General features: G+C 41.6%; 1 non-coding gene across 1 annotated transcript; it reads left to right on the top strand.

The window, feature by feature from the left end:
• The first annotated feature begins 5915 nt into the window (after positions 1-5915).
• Positions 5916-6019, top strand: LOC125460110 (U6 spliceosomal RNA). Its single transcript, XR_007249182.1, has one exon. It is a non-coding gene; the product is annotated as a U6 spliceosomal RNA (small nuclear RNA).
• Positions 6020-6739: the final 720 nt, after the last annotated feature.

The following is a 6739-nucleotide window of genomic DNA, read 5'->3' as shown; positions in this document are numbered from 1 at the left end:
AAATCTGGTGTATCTGATTAAACTCAATGATCCGTCAAGCCTGCTCCACCATTCAATAAGGTAATGGCTGATCTTTAACCTCAACTCCACTTTCACTACCTACTCCCTACATCCTTCGGAGACCTGAGACTCTACCCTAACCTTCAATACATTGAAAGATGGAGCATCCACAATCCTTGGTGCATAGGCTGGTGGGAGGAGGAAGAGAAAATTGTGTAGAAAATTCTAAATAGTCACAACCCTCTGCATGAAATTTCTTGTCACTTCAGTCCTAACTGATCATCCCCTTGGTCTGAGTTGGTGCCTCTTGTTTCAGATTCTGTCACCAGCAGAAACAACCTCCCACCACCTCTTCTGTAAGCCCACAGAAACTTGCCTGTTTAAATGAGGTCACTACTTATTCTTTTTATGAAGAGAGATTGAGCAGTTTAGGCTCACATTCTCTAATGTTTAGAAGGATGAGTGGAGATCTAATAGAGGTATGTAAGATGCTAAAGAGGATTGACAAAGTAGATGTAGAAAAAATATTTCCTTGTGGGCAATCGAGAATGAGAGGTCAAAGTTTTAGTATAATGGGTAGTAGATTTAATGTAGAAACAAAGAGAAATTACTTCTCTCAAAGTGTCTTGATTTTGTGGAATTCACTACGCCCCAGAATACATTGGATGCCAAGACATTGAATTATTTTAAGGAGGAGATAGATCTTTAATGAGTAATGTGATGAATGGTTACAGGGAATGGGCAGGAAGGTGGCGCTGAGGCTGAGCCTGAGATCAGCCTTTATCATATTGAACGGCTGAGCAGCATGAGCGGCTGAATTGCGTCCTCCCTCTCCTAGTGGTCAAGTTCTATTCCATCTTCTAAACTGCTGGAAGCATGAGCCCAAATTAGTCAGCTTTTCATAATAGATTAATGCTATCGTCCTGCATATCAATCTAGTGCACCTTTGCTATGCTGCCTCTAATTCAAATATATCCTTCCTTAAATGTGGAGATCAAACCTGCACACAGTAATCCAAGTGTGGCCTCACCAAGGCCTTTTACAACTGGGGCAAGACTTCTTTTCTTTTGTGCTCCAGCCCCCTTGCTTTGCAGTCACATACATGAATTTATCCAGGTCAAACTAGACCATTTGATTGGCACCTGTTTACAAATATCCACTTCCTCCATCAGGGATGCTCAGTAGCATCAGTGTGTACTATTTACAAGATGTACTGCAGAAATTCACCAAAGGTCCTTTTCAGCACTTTCCAAACTCTCAACTTCCATCGAGAAGGACAAAAGTAGCAGATATATGGAAACATCACCACCTGCACTTTCCCCTCAAGCCATTCACCATCCAGATTGGAAATACATCGCCATTCCTTCACTGTCGCTGGATCAAAATCCTGGAATTCCACAGGCTCACTGTGGGTTAACCCACAGTACATGGATTGCAGTGGTTCAAGAAGGCAGTTCACTGCCACCTTCTCAAGGGCAACTAGGGATAAGAAATAAATGCTAGCCCAGCCAGCAATGCCCGATTTGCAAGAATGAATTTTTAAAAAATTCTAGCAATTTATGGATGACAGATGTCAGTACATCTTGATTTTTTTTCACTCCCTCCTGTCTTGAATAGTGTTCGAACATGTGGGGACTTTCAGTTGCTGAGACCTATTGATAATATAAGTAAGTTTGGAAAAATCATGGCCAGTACATTCACTGTTGTTACCTCTTTTGGAAATGCAGGGTGTCTAAAATACTCCCAATCCTCAGGCTTACAATTCTTTGTAACATTATATGTTGCTATAAGGAGACAAGAAGTCTCAGATCATTATTTCCAACTTTGCATATGATTTTGCTGTTGGGCAGCATTTATTAAACAATCTCAATTGTGCTAATAAATACGTCAGAAACCAATTTAAGATGATAAGTTAGGCTGGGAGTATGATGCATTTATGTCTGCTGTAAACTACACACACAAACAAACTTTTTCAATGCTGAGCCACTCTTGGTGGTGGACATTGCTATCCCCCACCCACAGTACATTTTATGCCCTTGCTACCCTCAGTGCTTCCTCCAAGTGTTATTCAACATGGAGGAGTACCAATTCATCACCTGAGGGTCGATGGTATGTGGCAATCAGCAGGAGGTTTCCTCCCCTGTATTAAACCTGAAGCCATGAGACTTCATGGGGTCCGGAGTCAATGTTGAGGACTCCTCAAGGAACACCCTCCTGGCTGTATATCATTGTGCCACCACCTCTGCTGGGTCTGTCATACCAATGGGGCAAGGCATATCCAAAGATGGTGATGGTGGTGCCTGGGACATTGTGTGTAAGGTATTATTCCATGAGTATTACTATGTCAGGCTGTTGCTTGACTACTCTGTGAGACAGCCCTCCCACTTTTGGCACGAAGCTGCAGATGTCATAAGGAGGACTTTGCAGGGTCGACAGGGCTGTTTCTGCTGTTGTCTTTTCCACCGCCTAGGTTGATGCCAAGAGGTCCATCTGATCTCATTCATTTGTTGGGATTTTGCACACATGCAAAGGAAAACTAAACATCAAAGAAGTCTACTTCTTGTAAAATACAATTTCTTAAAAAATAAATTGTTTAAAAATTCACCTATGTTTTTTGCGATTCACTAGGTTCTATCTAAATACAGAAGCTAGACAGCGCTGGGAGCTTCAGCCTCAGGAGCTTCTGCCTATAAGTGAAACCTTCCGCATGAGTTCAGAACGACAGTCTGATGAAGAAAAAGGTTTGAATGGCAAACACAGCATTTTGGGAAGTAGGCGGGGAGGCAGGCCGAGGGTAAGGACAGAGGGTAGCAAGTCCAAAGGGAACAAAGTCAGGGGGAGAAAGTGGGGGAATGAAACGGGTGACACAACATTGTAAAGCTGACACTGCAAACATAATGCAAGGATACCAGCCTTAAAACCATGCTGTTAAAATAATTTAAAGTAAGGATTTTCTGTAAGCCTCTTCCTTCCATCTCCTACAGTTGGATGGATGAATCCTTTCTGCTAAGCTTTTATTTTTCAATAGAATGTATTTCTATTATTTGCTTTCTTAAATATTTCCTACCGTTTGTTGATTTCCATACCTTTTAGTCTATTTAGCCAATAAACCTGAGCCAGTTGTCCTGGCAAACCTATGTAATTGGTTTTAAGGTTCTTGTTGATGATCGGAATAAGTTAATTTCAAACTTAATATGAATTTCAACTATAATACAGCTGGCATTGAAACATAAAGGAGTCTCCTCAGAAATGAGGTGGAATTTTTGATTAATCTTTGGGATTATTTTCCCCAGAGGGTAATAGAGACTGCATCATTGAATATATTAATGAATAAGTTAGACAGATATTTGATTTCAATGAAGCAATATGTTATGGGAGGAGGGAGGGCAGGCAGGACAAAAGACTACAATCAGATTGGCCACAATCTAATTCAATCTTGGTACAGGATCGCGGTGTTGAATAGTCTACTATCACATCAATTTCCTATGATCTTATGTCATAGCAGCTTTTTTAACTTTCACGTGACTAATTAATCCTGTCTCATTACACAGTATTACATCCTAAATTAGCTTTATCCCAAGTTGGTTCCACAATGCATTGTTCTGGGAAACTATCACAAAGCTATTCTACAAATTCAAGTTCCAGATCCCTCTTGCCAATTTGACTTCTCCTGTGTACATGATAGTTAACTAAATCATTACTTAATTGCCTTTGTTACAATCTCCGATCATTTCTGTTTGAAGCTTTGCCCAGCATAACAACAGTTAGAAAACCACCAGCAGTTTCTGACCCTTGCTATTGTTAATCTCCACCTATGCTTATTCTACTTCCTAACCTTCTGAATCTTTCTCACCGATATCCTCAATCACATTATTTGTTGTGGACTACCTTCCTACTTTGTAATTCTACCTTTTTTATCAAACTGTGTGATGTCTGGAATAATTATTTTGCAAATTTGGTTACCAACCTGTTACTATGTTGCTGAAGTAGCAATTAGATTTAAACTACTTATCTCTATATGGGTCATTAGTTCATGTAGTTTCTTGCAGATGTTTTGTGGATTCATGTAAAGAAGCCTCAATGTATTTTTTTTTAAGATCTTAGTGAAAATTTGTAGCTTGGGTTGTGGGTTCAGTCGTTCGTCAGCTCGACGAGCTGGCTATTCTATGATGCGCAGACATTTTGTTAACTTTCTAGGCAACATCATTAGTGCGAATTCTAATCGAAACATTGTTGTTCTGCTTCCTTCTGAATTTATATGGTCCTCTGGTGTGATGGTCTTGTCGCTTCCAGTTCTGCTGTTTTTTTTAGCAGTCTGTATACAGGGTCTATTTCTAGGTGTTTGTTAATGGCATCCCATGTTGAGGACCAGGCTTCCGGAAATTCTATGGACTCCCCAAGATACCACTCAGACCAATAGTGTCCTTACCTGGCACACCTACACACAAGTTGCGAGAGAATTACAAACACCTGATTAGCGGATCCCCACACTCAATCCATTTGGCCCAGGAATTTCTCACACAGCTCAAGGGCACAAAGATCGAAGAGGATGAAATCATGATCACCTTCGACATCACAGCACTATCTACATCCATTGACACACTGTTAGCCAGAGAGACACCAGCCACATGACTAGATGGACCAGGAGCACTGACCCTGAACACTAGCGACAACATCAGCAAGGATGGCTGACTGAAACATTTATGCCTCACAACACACTTTACATTTAATGTACAGATATACAAACAGATCAACGGCACACCGATGAGATCATCCATCTCCAGTTTCATCGTGGAAGTAATGATGTGGAGATTGGAAAACACAGTCCTTCCTACAATCCAAATGAAAATATGGGTAAGACACGTGGACGACATGATTGTAATCATCAAATGCACAAAAGTAGAAGAAACCCACCAACTCGTCAACATCTTTGCAAACATAAAATTCGCTAGAGAGAGGAAGAAAACAACGAACCTCCCGTTCTTAGATGTAACGAGAGACAGGCTGACTAACAGCGAATTCTGGACCCGAATGTACAGGAAGGCCACACACGCGGAGCAAATCCTTAACTTCCATAGCAACCAGCCTACCATACACAGACCGAGCTACATCAAGACATGTTTAAACAAGTTGCATCACACTGCATCATCCGGAGAATGGAAGAAGAACGCCTACACAAAGTTTACGCCAACAATGGGTACGCAAGAACTTTCATCTGCAGATGCTTACAAAACAACAACAGTCAGAGGGCATGGTACTGTAGAAGACATTAGCAACACTCCCCTACATCAAAAATATATCAGAAATGACTACCAGACTCCTAAACTGCAAAAGATCATAATTGCACACAAACCTACAAGAACACTTCGCCAAATGTTATCAAAGACGAAAGACCCCATACTGACAATAAACATGACCAATGTGATACACTGAATATCATGCAGCGAGTGCAATAATCATTACATTGGACAAACAGGGAGGAAACTGATGACCAGGATACATGAACCTCAGCCAGTGGTAAAACGACATGACCAATATTCACTTGTCTCAATATCCACAGACGATGAGGGCCAACAGTTTGACTGGGGCAAGGTGACCATACTGGGACAAGTGAACACCAGACATGCAAGGGAATTTCTGGAAGCCTGATTCTGAACACAGGACTCCATTAACAAAAACATAGAAATAGACCTCGTACACAGACTGGTGCTAAAACAACAGAATCGGAAGTGAAAAGACCAAAGCACCACAGGATCATATAAATCTGGAAGGAAGCAGACCACCAACTCTTCGATTAGAGTTCGCACTGATGATGTCGCCTAGACGGGTAACGAAAAGTCTGCACACCACAGAATAATGAGCTCGCCGAGCTAATGAACAACTGCATATATTTAGTGTAATTTTCTTCCCCAAATATTTTATTGGCAGCACATAAACTAGAATTGGAATGATACAGAGAAGGTTAGAATGGCCCTTATGCAATGATGACATGCAAATTTGTGATGCACTCCATATTTTAGGCCTGCTTGTGGTCCAGTGGTAGCGTCGATACCCCAGACTGGGAGGTTCAATTGAATTCAACCTGCTCCAAAGGTGTGTAATAAAATCTCTGAACAGGTTGATTAGAAGAACAGATTAAATTTAGAAAACGGCCTTATATGTTGACGCGTTATTACTATTAAACTTTCTATCCCTTCCTGTTTCGCTTTACTTACCTTTTCCACCTGGATATATTGGTCTATTTTCTCAACTTTGCCTTGGGGATTTTTACATTTCCTTTCAGTTGTCCATTCTCCCTGCACTCCCCCAAAAAAGTCCTATCCATAACCTTCCTTACACAATTTGTCCAGACACTGGTCCCAGCCTAGTTTAAGAGGAAACGATTCCTCTTCCGCATGGGCCCAAGCTATGCCTGCCTCTTTGTAGGTTATGTGGAACAGTCCCTCTTTCGCACCTATACTGGCCCCAAACCCCACCTCTTCCTCCATTACATTGAATACTGTATCGGTGCCGCCTCATGTTCCCAAGAGGAGCTCGAACAGTTCATCCATTTCACCAACACCTTCCAGCCCAACCTCAAGTTCACCTGGACCATCTCCAACACATCCCTTACCTTCCTGGACCTCTCTGTCTCCATCTCAGGCAACCACCTATAAACCGATGTCTATTTCAAGCCCACCGACTCCCACAGCTACCTAGAATACACCTCCTCCCACCCACCCCCCTGCAAAAATTCCAT

Source organism: Stegostoma tigrinum, chromosome 1 (assembly GCF_030684315.1).
Source record: "Stegostoma tigrinum isolate sSteTig4 chromosome 1, sSteTig4.hap1, whole genome shotgun sequence".
NCBI classification, from domain to species: Eukaryota; Metazoa; Chordata; class Chondrichthyes; order Orectolobiformes; family Stegostomatidae; genus Stegostoma; species Stegostoma tigrinum.
This window is presented reverse-complemented; position numbering and strand designations above follow the sequence as displayed.